The 23,402-nt window shown below is 45.4% G+C and overlaps 1 protein-coding gene across 10 annotated transcripts in view; it reads left to right on the forward strand.

Moving 5' to 3' along the window:
* The first annotated feature begins 1,954 nt into the window (after positions 1 to 1,954).
* The window catches only part of PTPN13 (protein tyrosine phosphatase non-receptor type 13), a 161,368-nt gene continuing 139,920 nt past the window's right edge, over positions 1,955 to 23,402 (forward strand). For all 10 annotated transcript variants that reach the window (XM_044429300.1, XM_044429304.1, XM_044429301.1 and 7 more), the window contains exon 1: positions 1,955 to 2,235. The gene's annotated coding sequence lies outside the window, so the exon portion shown is untranslated. The remainder of the gene's footprint in view (positions 2,236 to 23,402) is intronic.

The raw sequence follows: 23,402 nt of genomic DNA on the forward strand, positions 1-23,402 counted from the left end.
CTGACTGCAGATCATTTATGGAGATTTAAATTTTGCGATCTGTTGTATCCTTGCAAGTCTTTACCTGTTTTCTGTTCAAGGATCTGTTCAGAAAAGGAGGAGGAAGTTTGAGTAATCACAGCTGCACATTTCCTATCAGTGTGGTCACAGTTACTAACATACTATAGATAAGGAATGGAGAATTTGAGATAATCACATGTCCAAAGGCTACTTAGGAGGCTTAGTTTATTTTAGTAATCTTAATTTGGATTTGGTTTCTCTGGATGAGCATCACTGGAGGGCCTTAACTCTGTTGTGTTGTTAACTTGAGCACCCTGTTCTTGAACAAAGGTGGTTATTCTTGGGGGAAGAAAAGTTTTAAAGAGTGATAGCTACACTAAATTTCTGTAATACAAGTAATCAAGAGATCCTGCCTTATTTTCTTTATTTTGAATAAAACCAGATATTTTCTATTGCACTGCTTATGTTAACTGCATCATTGCAAAGATGTCTGAATAATCACTCAACAGTATTTTGTGAATGGCAGCTGTTAAGGGAATTATCACTGTACTTCTTGCATTTCAGTTTCTTCTGACAGCACAGTTGACCTCTGTTTGCCCCAGCCTGCCCCACCCAATTTAAGGTTAACGTTTCATGTATCTGATGGTGGACAATGTCCACAAAAGCTTATGCAGAATAATGCATTCGTCTACCATGCCACAATACTCTTTGCTGTTTTTGCTGCAATAAGATACCCCTCTGTTAGTTATTTCAGTTATGCAGGCTTAGTTCTGTAGGGCAAGGCCTGAGAGAAGGCCCCACTCAATTCAGTGGGTTATCAGAGGATACATGCATAAGAGTTCAAGTTGTATGGAACTGTGTATGGAAGAAAGGCTTCTGTATGGAAGGGCATCCTGGCTCCCTCCAGCTTCCGGAAAGAATAGGGGAGCACTAACCTATGCATGCTTAATTGGCAATCCCACTGTGTTCAGTGCGGATTACTCTCAGGTGTTTACGACTGCAACATTTTAAGAACTTTGCAACGAAGACTTACTGACAGTTTGCTTCCCCTGCCTCCTCCTTTTCCTTCCCGATACCATTCTTTTTGTGTGTGGTATCTTCTAGATTGTAAACTTGAGTCCAGGGACTGCTTGGGGACCCGACCTTAGTAAACCACTTAAAGTTTGTTTTTTGCTTTAAAATTAACAAATATGCTAATCAAGTATAATACTAACAACAGACCTACTCCCAGGCTTTTGAACTTTTTTTTTTTAGGTGCATGTTAGATTTTTGCACTGCTGCTGGATTTTACCTTAGGTTGTCTTGTTTTTGCTTCGGTTTTAATCTGTTGAAATTCCTGGTGTTTCAGTTACGCTTTGCGGTGTTGCTGCATTTTAAGTTTCGCCTGGCTTGAAGCGCCCGGGCAGCTTCTGCTAGTGGCAAACCTCGAAATACGCTAAGTGGGTAAAAACCCCGCTTATTATGAAAGGAACATCCTCCTTCAAGTCTGCTGAAGCCGGCCCTGCGCAGGCACCGTGGGGGAATGGCAGCTTTTCCAGCTGGGCTTTTAAAAAGGAACAGCCAGGCGGCGGCCAGGCCTTGAGGCTGGCTTAGTAGTAACCGGAGAGCGGTAGACCTGCCAGGGCCCCAGAACGGGGCGGGCCGGCGGGGAGACGGGAGCCCGAGCAGCCTGTGTCAGCAGCTTCCCCGCTGCCAGAGGGGCGTGAGCGCAGGCGGGGCAGGCTGCGCGCCTGGTTACAATAGTTACAGCCCCGCAGAGGCGGCGGCAGCCAGCCGCGTTGGAGGCGAGTGACGCGCGCGCACATGCACACGCGCTCCCGGGAGCTGTCGCGGGGCAGCAGCGGGCGGGGGGCGCGGAGCAGAGCGGGAAGGGGAGGCCGGGCCGGGCCGGCTCTGGCTTGACTTCCCCCCGCCTGCGTCTTCTCAGCGGGCCGGGCTGCAGAAGCCCGCGGCGGCACGGGCAGCGCCTTTGGAGCGGCTGCCGCCCCCTCGCCAGGCAAACCGGCGCGGCGGGTGGCTGGACGGGAGCAGAGATGGGGGCTTCCGAGCGTGCGAAATAGCCGCCGGGAGGAGATGCGGCTGCAGCGGCCCCTGCGCCTTGCCTTCCCCTCCCTGGGCTCTTCTGCAGAGTCTACTTAGCCCCCCTTGTGGAGGAGGGAAGCGACGAGAGACCCCCGCCCCGCCTCCCCTTGTTTCCTGCACTCCAGCATCGAGGTTTGGAACCCGGAGCGACTGGTGAGTGAAGTCTTGGGATGGGGAAGGGCGGCGAAAGCGGGGAATCGGGTGTCCTTGCCTTTGCATTTAAACGTGATCGGGGGAGGGGGGGTGGAATCAGCGAATATAAAGGCTCAAACTGTCCCAAACTTCCCTGACACCTTTCCATGCTCTGCATGTTTGGCTTGCATGTGTGGCCGTCTCTGGGGAGAGAAAGTCTTTTGGAGACCACGATGCCCGGTTACTTGCGTGCTGGCCTGCTGAAGGTGCTCGTGAATGAAAGTGTGAAGGGTTGCATGTGCTGGGGTGAATTTCCCCCACCCCTCGCCAGCACACCGTAGTCTGAGGGAGGGGCGTGAAGCAGAGGGTTGGGGGTGCCTCCGAGGAGAGGGTTTGGAGGAGGGAAGGCATACCACAGCCGCGGTTTGTTTTCTTGTTCATAAAAAAGTTTTGGGGAATGCAAAGGGATGGGGCTGCTAGTGTCCACTACGGTGGAGATTATGTGCGATGGGAAAACACCTGTGAGACAACTCGTTAAAAGAAGCCCCCGAGGAAAAGCTGTAAGGAGGGCATGGCTTTGGGAGACTTAACGCTCCGTGCTTTGAGACTTGTGCTGATCTGTTCCACCTGGAATGTTTAAATATATATTTTTTAGCTTTTTTGACTCCATAAGGAGTTAAAAGTCAGGGAACAGATACCCTGTATTGAGCCTTTCTCTGTTTGGAATTGGGATGGCCCTTTATAAGCTTTTAATGAAAGGGTTGTAGTCTGTGCAAGACTTCAGTTCAGAGGTTCAGGTTAGACGGGAAATGGAATTTTAGGGCCCTTCTTGTGTGTCTGTCTTATTCAAACAGCACTTGTGTGCGTCTTGTTTTCTCCTCTCTCTCTCTCTCTCTCTCTCTCTCTCTCTCTCTCTCTCTCTCTCTCTCTCTCAAATGATTGTGGAAAATGTGCTGTCTGGTCAGAAGAATGCAAGGGAGGAATGAAAATCTGATGCAAGTTGTTTTGCTGTTGTTATTATGGCTTCCCGCTTCTTCCTGTCCAAAAGCCTCAGCACTGAGCGGAATGTTGAGATTTACAGAGCTGTAGGGAAATGTTTGGAATCAGACTTGAACTTAGAAAGTTAAGAAATTGAGGGACACCCAGATGCAAAACTCTTCCTATGTGAACAATTCCCGGTAACTTTCATAGTTTCTTCTTCAGAGGGTCTTGGAATTCTTGCTTTCATGGGCTTCAGTCCTTTGCACATCTTTTAAAGTCAGTTAAGATTCAGAGAAAGAGACAGAAAGAGAAGATGATTGTGGGAGAAGTGGGAATCGAAGAAGAAATCTACTGGGGAAGTCATGAGAAATAATATGGGTTTCATTTGATACTTTATCTGCTTACAATCAACACCTCTGCAAAACCACATCATAATCTCTCTCATATTGGTGAGTGTGTCACTCTCTAAATTGCATATTTAGAACAACAAAGGCAGTGACTTCATAGAGAACTGGCAGGAACTGCGCTCTGTGGAACTCTGGTTTGTTGGGAATTAAAATGGGGCAACTGGTTTTTTTCTGCTGGGTGGATCCCAATCTCCTAAGCATAAGACACCTCTAAGGATGGGGCCACAGCTGATTGTTGACTTCTGGTGCCTTTCAAACAACTTCTTTATGAAGTGAGTTCGATGTGTTTCCCCTGTTCTTGCAGTTTGGCCTAGATTGTGGTCACAACATGGTGGGGTGCGGTGGAGCGGGGAGTGGGTAGAGAAAGAGATAACAGGCTACTTTTTCTGCTGATGTTTTGACACTTTGCATCTGGAGCAACTTAAGACATGCTAAACAAAATAACACACAGTGTTTGGCCATGCAGACTGACTGAGGAGGATGGTGGCGTCCTTGGCAGGCTTTGGATGAGAACCAGACCACTTTGTGCAAGTCAGCATTTGGGTGCCATGGTTGAAATATCAGCAGCTGTTTATTTTTCGTGGGCAGGGGCATTCTGGTAGCCCTACTTTATCTAGCCTCCTCGGTCCAGGCACTTTTCAGGCATTGATAGGACCTCCGTCATTACTCACTCTTCTACTCCATAGTCTTTGGCTCCCAGCTGAGTGCTGGCTCCGGGTTCTTGAACCCCTTGGCCAAGACACTCACAGTGGGCCTCTCCCCCATGAGTCAGCCGCCTTACCAGCTGTGCTTATTCTTCTTCCACTCTCTTATCACTCTTCCACTCTCTTATCTTCTTCCGCTCTCTTATCAAGCTCCCCTTTGCTTGCTTGATCTCAGGCAGCGAGCCAGGGAGCAAGACGACACTGATGTCTCCCATCACTCTCACTATCGTCTGGGCCAGAGTGAGAGACTGGTGAGCAGCAGGTTGCAAAATTAAAGAGGAGGAGCACGTCCAGGGAGTGCTTGGTGGTAGGTCCTGCTGGGTTATGGGCCTTCATCATGTGCCCAGCTGTGCCTACCCTTGAGGCTGGCGCCATTCTGTATGCAGAAAACGGGTGGGAGGCTACTGGCCCACCCATTGCATGCCTCCAGTAGGCTTTGGTGATGGGGATGCTGTTTGCCGCTTGAGAAGCTGGTAGGGATGTGTCCTTGCAGAGGAAGCAAGCAGTGTACAAGCCTTCCTTGCTCAGGCATCCTCACCAAGGGGAAAATACCATATGCAAGTGGAGGTGGGACCTCACCGCCTAGCCCTGTCCTTAATGTAACAAGTACCTAGTAGGAGACCCAGTGCAGAGACGTCCCTCTGACTTGGAACCCTAAGATGCAGTACTGGGTTTCTCATTTTCCATGCATTGTGCACTGCCCGGAGAACCTGCCGGTTTAAAGAGATGAGCAATAAGTGTGTGTTCCAGCCAGGGATTTGTGCAGCTCTACAAGAAGAGATGTGGAGATAATGCTGCATCTGCCCAAAGAGAGATACATGCGTTCTCAGTTTGAAATTTAAAACATATGAATACAAGGAATTATGATTTCCATGCGCTTCTTGCATTTCAGCATATAATTTATTTCCAAATCAGGTACAAGTGTGAGGAGTAATGAAAGGGCCCAAAATAGGAAGATCACTCAAAGTTAGAAGCCTTATAAAAGTAATTTTACTGGGGAAAAAGTTTACTGGCTGCAGCTGAACTGGGAATATAACTAGGGCAAGGGACTACGGAGAGGTCTGCAACTTAAAAAAGCGTGAATTCCCTGCTTGATGTCCTCCAGATGTTTTGGACTACAACTTACAGCAATCTAGACTAGTGGCCATTCTGGTCGGGGCTGATAGTACTTGGGGAACCAAGAGGAACCAAGTGGGAAAGGCTGCTCTAAGAAATTATACAGCAGGCGATTGCATGTCCCCTAAACAGTTTTGAGAAAGAGAAGCACTACGTTAACATCAGAAATGGGCCAATTTAAGGGTATAATCAACACACTAGGGATTTGTACAGCACCAAATACATACATACATACATAAAATGGAGCCAACGGGCAGGCAATTCGTGATGCTAATCTAGGAAAATAAATGATTTTTAGTACTATGCAAGGTGTCTGTGTTGGGATTGGGCAGCCCTTTGGCCAAAGGTGGCAGCTTGGGTTCCTCAGATTGCCACTCGGCCCAATGCAGGTTCTCTTGCCACCTGAAAGAGTAGAGCCCACCTTGTAGAAGAACCCTCCCTCCTTGTTGCCCCAGCCGGGAGAGCCCACTCCATTTCCTTTGCCATCATGTTCTTCCTACTCAGCCAGGGCCTTTTGGGGTTGAAACCAGCAGTGGCGGTAAGAGATGATTGCATAGCAACAGCAGCAGGGAGCTCTGATCTCCTGGCTCTGGCCTCTCAGGACCTCAGTCCATGGCCAAGATGTTGCAAGGTGTCTGGTAGATGCCAAGAGCTCATGAGGGCTCCATGTGGCACCTCCATTTTTGCACTGCACAAGATGGGGAGCCAGCTGCCAGGGCTCTCTTGAGGATGTGCTGGTGATGGTGGGCTCTTCTGAATTGGGCTGGGGGTGAAGAAGCAGCACAGCTCATGCAGGCACCTCGCTTTTCTTCCTGGATGGGCCAGCTCTGCATACTGCAAGCCCTTTTCACTCATCCATTTCATGGTTTTCCAGCTATTGCACAGAGTTTTAAGACTAGGTGGGTTGAGAGTCCCAAGAGTTCTCCAAAACTGAATCCTTTGTGCTCACCTCTGGTCTGTACAGACACCTTGTAGTATTTCACAGTGAAACAGTGGAGGAGAAGGGAAGAACTGAATAGAAGAACACGTGCCTTGCATTTAGAAAACCCAACTTCTGCAATCTCCTGATAAAAAGATGATGCAACCAATGATGGGAAGGTCTTTTCTCAGTCTTTGATGCTATGGAGATGCCACCACTCTGACTATGGATGACTGGATATTTTTATATTTCACAGATTTTATAAACTGCTCCACACCTAACATATTCTAGCGTGGTGAACCATATTTAGTAGTGTTAGATTTATTAGAAGATACAAGGAATAAGACACCATGAAAACACAGTATCAGTAAAAAAACAAAACCCAGTGCTTGGTCAGCCCAGGAACACCTCCTAAAGGAAGGACACAACACTGGTGCCCTATGTGATCACTAGAGTTCTGCAGAAATAGAGTCCCCACACGATTTATGCCAATGTCCTTTTTTCCCTTCTTGTATTCTGAAATCTCAGCAATTTTGAAGCATGTGCTTCAGAAGGAAGGAAAGGATTCCCCATGTGCTCCTTTTGGAAAAAGGATTGTGGATTTTAACAATGTTAGTCTTCAGTGTGATGACAAAGAAGGAAATCGAGAGCATGAGAAGTTCCTGAGGAAGCATTGCAGAAACTGCAATATAAGATGAAATGAGGAAAACAATGCTTGTGAATATCTCTCTTCTACATAGTTTTGCTCCTTTCCCCCTTGATTATGTTTGGCCATATAAATTATGGAGTATCTTCTCCTTTTTAGATAGGACAGGAATACATTAGAACATATATACAAATGGAAATCCAGTTTGGTGTTTGGATGGGCAACCTTATTCTTGAAGTCCTCCCTCACCTAGCAGGCATGTCCAAAATTTGCATGAGGGAAAGAAGGGTCATCATTCAATGTTAGCAATTCAGGGTCTATAACCTTTGGAGAGCCTGGAGAGCCACTCTTAGATGGGCCAAAGGTCTGACTCAGTATAAGCCTCCTCTCTGCCAATGACTTGGGCATGTAGGGAATTGTCTTATACCAGCTTACAGTATTTGCTCATATAGTCCAGGATTGTTTACTTGAACTAGCAGTTGACCAGTCCATCACCTTCTGCCTGATCCTTTGAACTTGACTTGGGAGAGATTGATTCCACACACAAAGCACACAGAGCTGTGGTCCCTTCGCTACTTTGCACGGCAGAATTGGCAGGCATGGGAGTGGTTCAGTGCCCATTCTTGTTATCTCTGAAAAGTGTATTGGGACCAAGCATTTGCCATCAAAGCATACACTTTGTCCTGGGTTGTTTCTAGCTTAGTCTATGTCCTCATGCATGTATTGAAATGATGGAGATGTCAGTTGCCGTGTGAGAGGTTTCTTTGCTTAAGTGATGTTGCTAGAAAGAGGGGATTGTACTTGTCTACCCATTTGGTTCAAAGCTTCAGATTAGAACAGAACAGAAAGCCTGCAGGGTATTAAGCCAAGCCAAATTGAACTGGGAAGTGTGCAGACAAACCTTACATTTAAAGCCTAGAAATCTTTTCAAGCAGTTGTCAGCTATTCTGTCCGTTTCACATATTACCCTTTGATTTGCAGCTTGATCTTATCTTTTTCAATAGTAGCTGTCATCTAATTGCAATGTTTGCTTATTAGCAAAAGCGTGTTTTGTTTTTGCATTTCACTGAATTGTTTCCACCTCAACCAAAAGAGCAAGGCAAATAGTACAGGCGGAGGAGTGGGGAGCATAAAATCCGGAAGCATTACCTTCACTGCATGTGGTCTTCATTTTTTTAAGCAAATAAGGAGAACCCGTGCAGTTAGAGCTTAGAGCATCGAACTGATTCTGGTCCCCACTCAGTCATGAAGCTCCCAGTGTCACAGACTCGCAGCCCAGCCTGTGGAATGGACTTGTTATGGGATACATGGAGAGAAGGAGGTCTTGGGAGAGGAAAAAAGTGAATAAAGGTGAAGGTTTCCCCTTGACATGAAGTCCAGTCATGCCTCACTCTAGGGGGCGGTGCTCATCTCCGTTTCCTAGCCGAGGGAGCCAGCGTTTGTCTGCAGACAGTCTCCATGGTCATGTGGCCAGCATGACTAGACACTGAAGTTCACGGAACGCTGTTACCTGCCCACTGAAGTGGTACCTTTTTATCCACTTGCATTTGCATGCTTTCAAACTGCAAGGTTAGCAGGAGCTGGGATGGGGCAATGGGAACTCAACCCCATTGTGCAGATTCAAACCAGTGACCTTTTAATCAACCAGCCCAGCAGCACAGCAGTTTAAACCACTGTGCCACCTGCATCCCTAAAAATGGATATTTGTCTTTAAGTTGAATTTATATGTTGGCTCTCCATATTGGTGGGGATTGGGGTACAGGACCCCCATGAAAGTGGAAAAATTGCAGATATCGCTAGACCCCCTCTGCACCCAAACTCACCAGTGCCCCTCTTTGCAGCAAGGAAATGCCTGAGAGATTTCCTACCCTGGATGGATGGGGCAGGAAGGCATGGATTGGAGGCCTCCCTCTCTCCTCTTTTACTTTCTCTCTCTATGGTGATGCTCTGGAGGCCCTCCCTCTCCTCCCTTTCATTTCCTCTATCTCTATGGTGATGAAGTTTTCTGCTGTAATTAAAATAATAATAATAACAACAACAACAATATAATAATAATAGGCTTCATGGGTTACATACTTTGTAAGTACGGGCTATTTGTAACTTAGATGTTTGTAACTCAGAGACTGCCTGTAATTGGTATAGATGGTGATAATGAAATAATAATCGTAGAGGTACTATGAGAGTGAGTACAACAGTTGCAAAGAAGTTGCAGTATTTATCTGGCAGACATTTCTCATGAACTCTACTATTAGTTAACAGAGTAGATGAATGTGGCAGGCAGACTGACATGGCTTTCAGCACCTCCCCTGCCCCCACATGTATACTGTGAACTGCTTTCAATTTGGTATCTAGAAAAAACATTGGAACTCAGGACAGGGCTGCCTACGACTTACTTTTCGCATGAACTTGCTCCATTTTTCAGCTTTCATTCAGAACTTTTCTCTTGACTGAGAGTTCAAGGTAATGACCAGAGATGTTTTGTCTTTGGCTGTGGCGGCGGCGGCAGCTTTCAGTCTGATAGGGATGTAGGAAGAGCCCTGCTGGACCCACCGAGAAGCCAGCCTTGTCACGTGTTGGGCATGAGACGAAGGGCTGCTCTTTCTCAAGGGAGAACAGCTGGGATTCATGAGGATCAGGATCAGAATGTGGAGCAGGACGGGAGGGAGCTGGAAGTGTGGGCCGCACTGAGATTAGAGAGGTGAAGGTGCTTATCGCCAGGCCAGATCTCCAGGTGGGCAGGCAGCTCCTGAGAATAACCAGATGTGCAGCTGGCGGGAGGGGACCCAGAGCAGGGGAGTTTCTCAGACGCAGACCAGGCAGCCCTGGCTCTTGACCCCACGATGCAGCATCATCCGAGGAGAACACCCCAATTAGAGGATTAGCACATGGCTAGCAGGTGTGCTTTCAGAAGACCATTCCCAAAGGGTTGGCACCCGGGCATGCTCATAAGGAGAGTTCCTGGAGGTGGATACTAGATCAGCTTCAACAAACCACTCTGTGCATGCTCAGTATTAATTCTGGGTCTCTTCTGGGTCAGTAAAGAATGCTGTGCAAGGAAAATAGCCTGTGGCTTTTGAATTCCCGAAGGAGGAACGTTTTCGCATAACATCAGGCGGTGGCCAAGCTGGATCTCATGGGATGCCCCTGTGGAGGGCAAGAGCGTAGTAGCACCTTCCTGCTCTTACTTCCACCAGCTTGTAGACAGGACTCCACTACTGAAGGTACCGTAGAACCATTATGACCAGTAGTTGTGTTAGTCTGCTGAAACACACGCTATATAAGCCCATATACATGGATATTTCCCCACGCAAGTCAATGCTTTATGAATTTGATCATGTGGCCTCTAGTTCCCGAATGCTTACACAAGAATAAATCTATTACTTTTTAAGGCTTCAAGGGGGCTTGCTTGCTTGTTTTTTACTTAATGAGTGTCCCTGCATTCCCAGTGTTATATAGGTTTTCACAAAGACCTGGTTCACATGTAACAATAGCGCAGGGTATGGGTTGTTATTGAATCATGGATTGTTCTTGAGCTGTCTTTTGGCCGTAGTGTTGCCTCCAAATGAAGATTTCAGTGCATTTTTGAGATTTTTTTCAGAAATGCACCAATGTTTTTCCTGGTATTCCACCATTTGGTTTCAACCACAAGTCCCATTAGCCTCATCCAGGATAGTGGTCAGGGATTATGGGAGTTCAAAATATCAACTACATACAGCAGAAGGGTGCCTATTCTGCTGTATGGAATGGATCCAAAGATGTTGTTGTGAAGCAAATGTTATGTGAGAACTGGCTCTCTGCTTTGCTCATTACTGAAAGTAAACTTTTAGACTCAGATTGTATTTCCAAAATCAGCCTGCCTTGTTTAATAAAATGTGATAAGGAAGCATTACAGTTGCTTTGCACAGTTTCTCATATTAAACGACTGCTTTATCTTTCATGCTATCACATGATTTATGCTGAATTGCGTTGTTTGAGGCATTTTCCCCATAGCTGGAGTCTGCAGCTCAGAAGGAGGCAACTTGTCTCATCATCCCTCACAAATGCTGGTTAGGGCTGGTAGAACTCACAGGCCAGAACGTTTAGAGGGCCTCAAGTTGCTAGTCCCTGTTGCAGATATTTCCAGACAAGGTATCAAGACATATCTAAGGGCTGACTCTCCCAACCTTGTGCCCTCCAGGTCTGTAGGACTTCAGCTCCCGGCAACCCGCACTGACTGTGCTAAGTTGTTCTCCAAGCTTATTGGTTTTGCTTCTTTGTGGCTGACTTTGAGCTAGAGCAGAATTCTCAAGCTCATTTGCTGTGCCCTCTTTATTGCCTCCACTGCTCCTTCTCCCAGGCGATGTGGAAACCCACAATTGCTTCTACAGGGCATCATTCAAACCAACATCCATCTCTGTTGCCATCCAAACACGTTTGGCCAGTGTTGTGGTTCTACCGGAATGGCAGCTGCACTTCACCTCACCCATTGCCAACTTTCTCGTTTCTGTTCACATTTTTATATTACGTAAATTAATTGCATATAATTACGTAAGTTACATAATGTCGCTTCTTCTAATTGTGAGAAGAGGCAGAGACTTCATGTGGGGCTGTGAAACTTAGCATTCGAACTTGTGCAAATATTGGTTCCTTGCCCCCTTCCAGGAATATTTGCTAAGATTTAATTTGGTATCACAAGCATGTTGACTTTTTCTAACTGAATTTTGAAATTCCCAGGATGCTGAATTTTTATTCCAGCCCTACTTTTTTACACATGGTGAACTGTAGTTCCATGAATGTGGAACACACTTCCGTCTGCATATAGACAACTGAAACAGTTGCTGAAAGTTCCTTATTGTAGTGATTAACGGTTAATTAAGGTACCCCAGGCTATTTCCATCCAACAGTGATGGTCATGCTGAGTATTTAGTGCTTTGCTCATTGAAGATGGTAGCCTAAACACTGTCTTTCTCTTATTGCAGTTTTGTATGGCCAGTACTTCCTGCAGATCTATCAGCATAACTCTTCGATTGAAATGCATCTGCAACTGTGTAAAAACAAAATCTGAGATTCAAGGAAATGGAATCTTGTAAACATGATGAAAAAATACTGGCAGAAGATAGGCTTTTTATTTTTTTAAGCTATTGCCTGCGTCAGTCATAAAATTTTGCAGGATCTAGCAAATCCTTCCATTTGTAATCATCCTATGTTAACTTCCCAGCATCTTCTGTTTTTCTCTTTTACCATTAAGAAGGGAAAGATGGAATCTCTGCAGAGTGTAATAGTACTTGAGTCCATCTCTCTGGAAGCACCCATAAGCTGGGCTGTTGCTTTGTCCTACAGTGCAAGCAAAGAGCAAGAAGGACTGCCTAGGCTTCCTTAAGAATGCAATCCTATGCATGTTTAGGCAGAAAAGGTCTCAAAACTCTTGGCAGTGTCCACCATTAACAATCAATAACCAGCCATCTGGAAAAGAAAGCTCACAAGTGTGTGTTGCCTTCCTCCTTTATGGATGAAATTATGTTCAACATGGCTGTTTATTCTTCACCAAAGCTGTCTTAGTAGAGGTGCATCTTCATGTGCTTTTGAGGTTTTGCTTTTCTGTAGTGCTATTTCATACCTTCATGTGGAAAGCTGAAGAAAGTAGGCTGGGCTGGATAGACATACAGCCCACTCAGTCACTGCTTGGCCACTGAAGTAAGACAGAATATAGACTTCGGGTTTCTGTGTTCCTTCCTCCTCTGCTTGGAGGAAGAGCAGAGTTGGAAAGAATGCATTGTCATTGAACCTAGAGGGAAGCACATGGTTCAAGTAGATGACCAAACAAGCTAGTGACCGCATGGATAGGTAGTCAGACAAACAAACTTGAGCCGAGCCACATTTGGCTGTTTTATATGGCCAGATAAGATCTTATTGGCTCTTCATGTGTCGCTTCAATGGTCTTCTTGGCCCAATGGTTTTCTTGGCCCCTTCCAACACTACTATTCTATGATTCGGTGATTCTATGAACTATGATTTGCCTGCTAAAAGTAAAACCCATCTTGATACTTAGGGAAAAGTCTGTTTCAAAATATTGCAATCAGTAGCGAACATGCTACTTTGGTAAATGTGACAGTGTCAAAACCAAACGTATTTCTTTCAAACTGATAAGGAAGGTCTTACGAGTTGAATGATGAGTGTTGGGAAATAACCTGGATTTTGCCTCCAGGCACTAATGACGTGGTCTTTGAAAGTTGAATTATAATACGGTTCCTTCACACCTGCTTCCGGAGAGAAAGAAAGAGAGAAATAAAAGCATGTCTGAATGTGTCTGACATTTGCCAAAATCTATCCAGTACTGAAAGACAACCTGGGTGGTTAGCCTGCCCGTGTACAAATTACAGGTGAACTGATGATATGTTGTAAACTGGAAACAGTTTTAATTGAATGCACACCTGTTCTTATTAAGTCTCTTTTCCCAGCTCTATTAAAAGGGTGGGTTGGCTACAGAAGACAATGAGGTGCATTCATACAGCCTTTTCTAGCACCAAAGTTTTTGGAGTTGTATTAAAATGTAACTCACCAAACTTGATAAAGAGAAAATCAAGTGTGATTGGAGAAAGAACTTCTAAACTAGAGGCAGGCAGCATGGGGCCTGTAGAAGGTTTGGACCACAGCTCTCTGATCATGAGCTCTCCTGCTTGAGGTTTATGGGAGTCATAGTCAAAAGCATCTGGAAGAGACCAGATTGTCAAACAGTGATTTGCGCAAGCTTATTCTAGAATACTGCTATGAAGGATAACAAGTGGGATTGCTTCTACTTGCAACATGCAAGTAGGCATGTTGTTTCTTGAAGGTTAACCTGGGTTAGACTCTTCAGTCCATCTTCCTTTACATCTCATTTGTAGCATGACATGCATATTCCACGTACAGCTCCACACTAGAGACTTCTCTTGGCAGTTAGGCAAAGCTTTGATCAGAAGTCAAATAAGGATGTTTTCTGTTTAAGAGACCAGAGAATTTCAACAGAGTGAGTCACATGAGAAATATATGGTAAACTGGGGAGACACTGCGAGTCATAGCTTTTGTACTACACAGTAATACGAAGTGCACATTGTTTTTATAAATATGTTGATTGCTCAACTACTATCGATGGGTGTATTGCTTTTATGTGGTAGTCACATCTTTTGAAAACACTGCCCTCAAACACTCTGAACTGGTTTCTTAAAACATCAGCAACAACAGCAACAACACTTTACTGTTAAAGTTGAAAATCTTAAGATGGGAAATCATTATGAATGATGCTGGATTGTTTGTTTGTTTCTGAGCATCTCACATTTTTGCCATGCTGTTTTTCTCAATGAAAATGAGATCTAGAATAATGCTGCTACTTTGGGGTGCTCATACACTGGTGGGTGCTTGGGGGTACTGACTGTGAGTGATTCCCTTTCTTGAAGGGAAGCATGAATTGTAATCTCGCTGGAAATAATTACTTTTTGAGATGTTGGTTTAGAAGAGGGTTTTCCTCCTGGGCACAAGAGAGGATTGAGGAGGTAGTTGGGTTGTTAGTAGAATTGCTGCAGATGGTGTGATAATGCATGGGAAGATTGCATGGGTATCTCCCTAACTTTGATGAGCATTAATGCAGTCATACCTTGGTGAAAGACCTCTACATGATCTGGGCCTGGTGCATAAGAATGGAAACTTCACTAAAACATATACTAAAGGAGGTCACTTCTTCAGTGGATGGACTCTGGTAGTCTCCTGTTTGAGGCATTGCAATGTGTGGTAATGTGCTGCCTTTGAAAATGGTCCAGAAACTATAGTTGGCTGCTACAAAAAATGGCTGTAAGGTTGCTAACTGGGTTTGCTTAGGTTTCATTCTTATTTTGCATTTTTAGTGCTGTGTTTTGTTTTGTTGTACTGCTGCTTTCTTTAGTTTGCTTTCACTTTGGTTTGCTTCGCCCAGAGAACTTCCCATTTACAGGGCTGCCCAAAGAACTGGAAATTTGGGATGAGCCTTCTGCTTTCACCAGCCTTCTTTGCTGCTGGTTCTCTTTCCTTCCTCATTGCAACTTGGTAAGTATGGAAAGGGGTAAGAAGAAATAGCTGGGAAAGCTGGCACTGGTGAAGGTTGGCATTAGGAACTTAAAGCCACCATATCCTGACTCAGACCCTTGGTCCTTCTAAGCCAATATTGTTGGTACTGATTGCCAGTGGTTTTCCAGGTTTTGGGCAAGAATTTTTCTAGCCCTACCTGGAGATGCCAGGGATTGAACCTACAACTGCTGCTTAGAAGCTTTTGTTCTACTAGTTGAACCACACTGAGACATTATGGACTGAGCTGAAACTTGGAGAGGGGTTCTGCTAGGCACATAATGGCCCTGGAGCTGCTGAATTGCTGAACTATATTCCAACCCACTGCATTCCAAAATGTGCCACCAGCACACCTTATTATGTTTTTCTTTTCTCTCCAGGATGCTGACTAGGGCCTTTAATCCCTGTCCAGAGCCATTATGGGCCATGCAAAACTTTCTCCAACTTTCAGCCCAGCTCAGAATGTCTCCATGCCAGGCCTGTACCAGTGCCACCTTCTTCTGCTTCCAGTTTCTCCTGAGTCTCTTGCCAAAACCTCCTCTTTGACTATAGTTTGCCTTAAGTAGCACTTGTGTCCTTTGCATGGTTCCTAGAGTGAGCTGCTGAGGTGCATTAAAGAAAAGGAAGAGCCCTACCAAAACCACTGTCATTCCAACAAGGAAGTTAGGTCAATAAATCTTACTTGTCCACACTTGCAGCAAAATGTGATAGGAGAATAGATTGTGCCACTTCAGACAGTGGGTGGGTGATAATAGTTTCTTTTGAATCCTCTCCTGTGTTAAAAACTCCCTGCAAGCAGAAAACCAGGTGAAGGACAGAGACCCTTTGCTATGTGAGTTTTCTCACTGCAGGGAGTTCTTTTCATGGAGATGCGTTTCCAAAAACCAGATCCACCACCTGTGCTCTGAGGTGTGGCAATTCTAGCATCTCATTCTCCCCCTGATCAACTCTGCAGCTCAGCCTCTGTTGGAGGAGGCAGCGGAAGTATGCAGTGGGAAGGGGAGAGATACTTCGGGCCAGGTGCCTGTTGAGCCTTTCCCCAACCTGGTGCCCTCTAAGTGTATTGAACTGCATATCTGGAAGGTAACAGGTTGAAGAAGTATATTAAAGCTTATGCTTTAAGATTGGGGAACTCTTAAGCTTGTTTCAGGGAAAAACAAGTCCAGCAGTCGACTATGTCTCTGTTGTTACTTTTAACAGATGGAACGTGACTTATCTCATTATCATGAGGAATATAGGTACTGTGATTTGCAATTCGGAGTTTATGAAGTAAAGCCTGTTTCCAGCCATTAATCCTACACACTAGCAGAGGTTTTCTCCTTGCTCCTTTTCATGCAATTTCGGAGCTGCTTCCCTGCACAGGGGGATGAATGCCAGCCTGCTGCATGCAGCACAGTGGTGTGGTATTTACGTAAGCAGGGCAGCAACGGTGGACTTGTGTAAAGGAAAAGGGATAAATTTTTCCCCCAGCACTTTCATAAAGAAGGTGAGTGGGCTAATAAACTCTAACTTTTGAGACATACAATGGATCCTGTGGAAATATACGCGTAGCACATAAATAATGTTATTCCTGCTTTCAATGTTAGTTTAAACCTGTGATGTGGAATAGGGAGGTGGAAGAACTTGGGAACTTAGTTCATGCTGTGCTTGGGCTCAGCTGCTTCTGTTTAAGTGCACAATCCTTACTCCATGTTTAGAGGAAAAGGGTCCTCCAGCTTCCAGCATGCCCCAGCCAGCATGCTGAGAGTTGGAGACTTTTCTGTCTATTTAGATGCACAGGATTGTACCCTGAGATGATTTAAATAGAAGTTAGGAACAATGTAAGTAAGTGGGTGCATATTAACATTCTTGGCCATGTCCTCTTGTGGTCTGTTCCAGCTTTATGCCAAGCCCACAAATTTGTTCCATTCCAGGGCAACTAAGCAAGCAGCCGAAGGAGTGGTGCCAGTGGTTTTCTGCTTGCCGTGCAGCTCTTGTTAAGACAGATGAGCAGTGCTGGAAAAATATGTCTGTGACCCTGCACTGAATGCTCCATATGTGACATGGGGCATGTGGATAAATGAGCTTGCACCCAGTGCACCAGCTTCTGTGTGGGATGCTACGAGAGCATGCACTTACCCCTTTGCTGAGGGCGTGGGTGTCTCCTCTTGGCAGGCTTTCCTGCACCTGGCCTAGAAGATCCACAGGCAGAGCCGTTGTCTTCAGATCATAAAGCAGGAAGGGATTTTGGAAGTCAGCTAATCCAATCCTCTGGTCAAGAGTCTGGAGCTAAGTGTACAAACACATGGCCTCATACCCCCTGGCAGCAGTCAGGAGTACAATAACGGGCCGAGGGTGCAGAACCGCAGCCCCAAAGACCAAACCCCGCCCTGCTGCAGTTCCTAGATGGGTCTGTCCCCTTGCCTGACCACCCATTTTGTGGCTTCCTGGCTTTTGTGCAGGTTTCCCCCAGTCTGAAAAGTTAGTGTTTCTCCTAAGTCTTCATCAGTGGCATCAGGAGCTTTAAACTGAAGTGCACTGGTATCTTGCCTTGCCTCTTTTGGCCCTGGCTCTGACCAGCATCAGTAGGCAGTGCCCAAGAACTTCTTCAAAATCTAAATCGGACTGTGGGTGGAAAGTGGCTCTGCACCCTGTCCTGATGGAATTGCCCTTGCCCTTTCTTCCCTCGCCTCCCCTCCCCTCTGCTCTGCAGAGAAACGGTTGCGGGCAGTGATGGTTCCAGGGTTCAGGTGGCCTTTGGGCAAGTCACCTTCAGTGCGCACCTCCCTCTGTGTAGCAACCTTCTCTTCAGCTGCTATTTCTCCTCCTCTATTATGGTTGTCCTCCCTTGCTTGTCAGGCCAGAGCAGCACCTTCCGCAGTGGTTTCTTCTTACCATCGCCATTGTCTGGGCTGGAGCAGAAGGCAGATGAACAAGCAGGTTGCAAAATGAAGAGGCAGAGGCGCTCCACAGCCCTTGTCAGTGGACCTTGCTGGGGGGCGGCTTGCCCAGCCATGGCTGCCCCAGATGCTGAACCTGGTTGAGGACTTCCATGCCTTTTCAATATTGCATACATGGTGGTGAAAGGAGGATGGCCACAGTTTATGTGCCATAGAAGAATACGTTTCCTGGTAACCTGCTTGAAGTTCAAGCTATTGAGCAGTGTGGGTTTTATTTTTAGTTTAATTAGACGGCCTGTTGGGATAATCCGTGTAAGAATTTGCCCAGAAACTCCCATAGGTGTGTAAAGTCTGTGGAAGAACTCAGGAAGCATCTAGAAGCAGGCTCGGAAGTGTAAGCTGGGGAAAATGGATCCCACCTGGCCACCCGAGCATGGATAACAGTTGTTCTGCATGTTGCTGCCCTGCCACTGGTGTTTCAGTAAGCAGCTTAATCATCCAAAACTCGGTGTTCTGGGTGACGGCATGCAGGGCTGCTCTCCCGGGTGCGCTCAGCCCATTGCAGTCCTTTGATTGACCTTAATATGAATGTTAAAGATTATCTCCTTATAAAAAATAAGGAGTGCCGAAAGTTCACTTAAGCAGCTCAGAGGCTCATTGTCATTTATTGAACAGCTCTGTGCCTTGTTTATTACACTTTAAGCGCAGCCTGGAGGTTTAACATAGGGTAGTGAATAAAGAGGAGATCCAGGTTAGGTGAGCTGTGTGTTACAAATGCTTGATCGTGGCAGAGTTTCGATACTTTTTCTTGTAATTCTTGCTTGTCATTTGTCTTCTGTAATTGTCAGATATTATCTGGTACACTAAAATTGTTAAGAGAACTGTCTGATGGATAGATGACTCACACTGGGGTAATGCCAAGGGAGATGAGTTACATTCCAAAAAGGTGTGTGTGGGGGCGGGGGGGGGATCAGATTGTCTCAAAGGAATTCCAGTGGCTTTCTGGGAATGCCTTGGGAATAGGTGTCACAGTTTAACATAAATAAAAAATTAGAGTCACGTAACTGGAAGATACCTATTTTATAATTGTCAACATTACTGTGAAAGTTTCTAAGGTTTACTTGGTTGCTGTGACCTTATCTCAAGACCTCCTTCACTCCCTCTCCCTTTGAATATGCAGATCCCTTACATACTTCCTTGTCTGTGGTATGCCCAAATTGATTACCCTCCTGTTTGCACAAGCCATAGTATGAATCCAAGCCAGAATGTGCCATTTAAGCCCTCAAGAGATGCATCCTTTCAGTAAAATCCAAAGAACAGCTTTTGAGATGTGCAAAACAAAGAGCAGAATCAGATGGAAGCAACTTAAAAACCTGATGGACCCAGCCAAGATAGAACTGATGGAAAGTTCTTGAGTCAGGAGTCACGGACCATTCCAGAATGGCATCAAAGTAGGCACCAGTTCAGCCTCTCGGCTGACCACATTCCAGTTGGAGAGACATGTGCGGAGACTAGAGTTGAGGCTTCAGAATTGCTGACCCAGATTTTGAAGGTTTCCACTTCTAGTTTGGAGGTAAACCACTTCCGTTGCAATGTGTGAATCACCCACAGAGAGGCTTTGTCTCATGCACAGAGCCACTTGTGCCCATGTTGCTGTCCCCCTGCATCACTTGTGCAGCCCCTTCATGCAATTCAGTTGGAAGAAGTTCTCTGGCTTGCAGACCGTCATTAGAGGATGTGAATAACAAGATCGGAGAGCACATGGCGTTGATTGGGAAGAAGAGCATGCACAGAACTGGGCTATGACCACATCAGCCAAACCATGGCTAGCTCCAGAATAGTCAACTTGGTGTCCTTTAGATCTATTAGGCCACAAGGCTTGTAACCGTGGTGATGGGTCATGTGCGGAGAGGCTTATGCAAGTTCAAAACATTAAGAAATGCTCCCTTGCCCCTGGCTTTGCTATGGTGTGTGAGCCAGCCTAGGAGGAAAAGGTATTCAGGCAGAATTCCTGTAAAATCCTTCTGAAGAGGTAAACTAATCTGTGTTCTGACTGTAAGTGCAAAGGCACTGGAATGACTGCCAAACACTTGGTGTTTTTTAAAATAGTTTTCTTTGATCAAAATATTGAGTATACTACCTTTTAATTGCTTTCTCATATACACTGGATAATAGACACTTGTGTTCACAACCCACTCCACTGGCTCAACATTTCTTGCTGGGACACCTGCTTCGTTCCCCACCTGCCACACTGTTGTTTACCTAAAAGGATTGAAGTAATGTAGGTTCTTTTAACGCTAGCTGTTTCTCTTAGATCCCTTTTTTTCTCCTGACCTACATCAGAGGGAAGTTTTATTTTGATTGGCTGGGTGCCTTTCAGCAAATGGAAGGTCCCAGTGGATGCCAAAAGAAAAAAGGAACCCAGGTGTCTGAGATCTTCAAAACCAACTGAGTTTATCTGTGGCGGGGGAGAACCTTATAGAGCTGACTCTCTCAAACATGCATAGATCAAGAAATAAATGATAACGCAAAGAAGCATTTTAGCTTACAAGGAGTTGTGGCAAGACAAAGAGGAGAACTCTGGGAGAGTTCCCTGTAGCTTCACTTACAGGGAAGCATCTCATTCATCTTTGGCAAAAGATTTTTGAAAGAGGAAGAAGCAGCTACAATCTTGTGCATGTTTACGCAGATTCAAGTCCCGCTGAATACAGTGGAACTTAATTCTAAGTAGCCATCTAAGTAAAGGGCATGAGTTTCTGCTGTTCATTTTATATGCAAATAAAAGCTGCAATCTTACAAAGTCACTTGTGTGCGCTCTTTGCAGTACCTCCTATGTTCTCGGTGCACGAAGTTTTAAGGAATGGTGGGGCTTTTCTTGGGTGAAAAATGGTCATATTTTTTCTGACTTGTTTGCTATCCTTCAAAATCCTTCTGTTAGCAGCTAGGAAATCCTCTGCAGCCTTTTCTGCCCCTGATTACAGTTGCTTCATGTTGGCCTCTCCTCGTCTCTTTTTCTTCCACTGAACTTACCCACTTCTCAACCCTTGGTCTCTTTCTCCTGTAGCCTGAAAAGCTTCTGGTGGAGGAAGATGATCTGTTAGAGGTTTTGTCCCTCTCTCTTGGGATTTGGAAGTTCACTTAGAAAAGAACTTGTGCTATTTTATGCCCCTGCTGTGCAGCCATGGGTATAATGCGTCCCTTTGTCCAGTAATTCTCATAATATGAAAGGATTTATCCTTTGCACATTGTGAAAGTTCCATGAACTCTAGTTTCTGGCTGCAGCACACTTGGCCTTCCGTCATAAGAGGAGCTCTTATTTTCCTCTTCACTTTCTGGCAACACATATTCGTTCTTGCCAGCCATGGACTGTCTGGAGGGCATTCTGTTACTCTGGTCTTTTGAAGTGTGGAAATATTCTGAGTCCATGCAAATAGTTGGAATGGAAGTTATTTCCCCCGGTTTTCTCAGAAATTTGATTCAGTCTTATACACATCAAATAAGTTAAGGGATAGGGAACCTGTTTTCCTCAAGAAGCAACAGTGAAAACTGGACATGGAACCACTGATGGGTTCAAAATTGAGAAAGGAGTTTGGCAAGGCTGTATACTGTCGCCCTGCCTATTTAACTTATATGCAGAGCATATCTTGAGAAAGGTGGGGCTAGATGAATCACCAGTTGGAATTAAGATTGCTGGGAGAAATATCAACAGCCTCAGATATGCAGATGATACCACTCTCATGGCAGAAAGTGGAGAGGAACTAAAGAGCTTCTTGATGCGGGTGAAGGAGGAGAGTGCAAAAGTTGGCTTGAAACTCAACATTAAGAAAACTAAGATCATGGCATCCAGTCCTCTCACTTCCTGGCAAATAGATGGGGAAGAAAGTGACAGATTTTATTTTCCTGGGCTCCAAGATCACCGCAGAAAGGGACTGCAGCCAAGAAATTAAGATGCTTGCTCCTGGGGAGGAAAGCTATGGCAAATCTAGGCAGCATACTAAAAAGCAGAGACATTACCCTGCCAACAAAAGTGCATATAGTCCAGGCTATGGTTTTCCCAGTTGCAGTGTATGCTGTGAAAGTTGGACCATAAGGAAGGCCGAGCGGCGAAGAATTGAGGCCTTTGAATTGTGGTGCTGGAGAAGACTCCTGCGAGTTCCTTGGACTGCAAGGCGATCAAACCGGTCAGGCCTAGAGATCAACTCTGACTGCTCTATAGAAGGCCAGATCCTGAAGATGAAACTCAAATACTTTGGCCACCTAATGAGAAGGAAGGACTCCCTGGAGAAGAGCCTAATGCTGGGAACAACTGAAGGCAAAAGAAGAAGGGGGCGGCAGAAGATGGGGTGGCTGGATGGAGTCACTGAAGCAGTCAGCATGAGCTTAAGTGGACTCTGGGGGATGATGGAGGACAGGAAGGCCTGGAGGAATGTTGTCCATGGGGTCGCGATGGGTCAGACACGACTTTGCGACTAACAACAACAATCTGTTGCCCTCAATTATTTTAGCCTTCCACTTCATCTTGGGCCAGTTTGATGTATGAGTTAGAGCAAAAGCACCAGGGATTTGGGAGATCCAGGTTCTAGTCCTGACTCAGCCATGAAACTCACTGGGTGTTTTTGGGCCAGTCATGGACTCTCAGCCCAGCCTACTTCACAGGGTTCTTGTGTGGGTCAAAATGGAGGAGGGCTATTGTAAGTTGCCTTGGGTTCCTTCTGAGAGGAAAAATGACAGATAAAATGGATGAATAATTTATGAGGATTGACCAGGCTAAATGGAGCTCATGGAAACTGTAGTCTAAAACATCTGGAGAGCATGAGGTTGCCTAACTTTAAGGCAGGCTATATATTTAAGAATTGTTGTAGATATACGTGTGTTTTTTCTTCTCCAGTAGTGGAACTCCCTTTCTGCTGCTCTGTACCTTATTTAATTTTTTGGCATAGGCCATTATAGCTTTTAAAACATATCTGTTCAAACTGGCCTTTTTATGAGTAGGTGGTTAATATATGTGTTCCATTCTCAATGACCTCAAACTTGGCATACTTTTCTTTAATTGCGATAGTGCTGTTTTGGTATATTTGAGATATCCCTTGCAAATGGTTCTCATGCCCAAGTGTCTAGAAGTGATGGTTTTGTTTGCCCAGAATACTAAATCATAGAATAATAGAGTTAGAAGAGGTCAGAAGGCCATCGGGTCCACCCCCAACCATGTGTTACATGATAACAGTGAGTTTCGAGTCTTGAGCTTGCAGGCTCCACCTTCCTTCTCTGGTGTGGTCACAGTCATTATTTCAAGGGATTTTGCATACATTTAGATTAACTCTGGTATGTATTGATGTCTGAATCCATGTGAACTGTGATAAATCTTCACCATAGTTTACTGAAACAAACCAGGTTCTAGCCATCAGTTACTAAGCTAGCTTGTTTCAGCAGATCAAAATGTCAGCCTTTCCTAGTGTGGGTCCTTCCAGATGTTCTGATTAACTG

Source organism: Varanus komodoensis, unplaced genomic scaffold, assembly GCF_004798865.1.
Source record: "Varanus komodoensis strain SLA01 unplaced genomic scaffold, ASM479886v1 scaffold2, whole genome shotgun sequence".
Taxonomy (NCBI): Eukaryota; Metazoa; Chordata; class Lepidosauria; order Squamata; family Varanidae; genus Varanus; species Varanus komodoensis.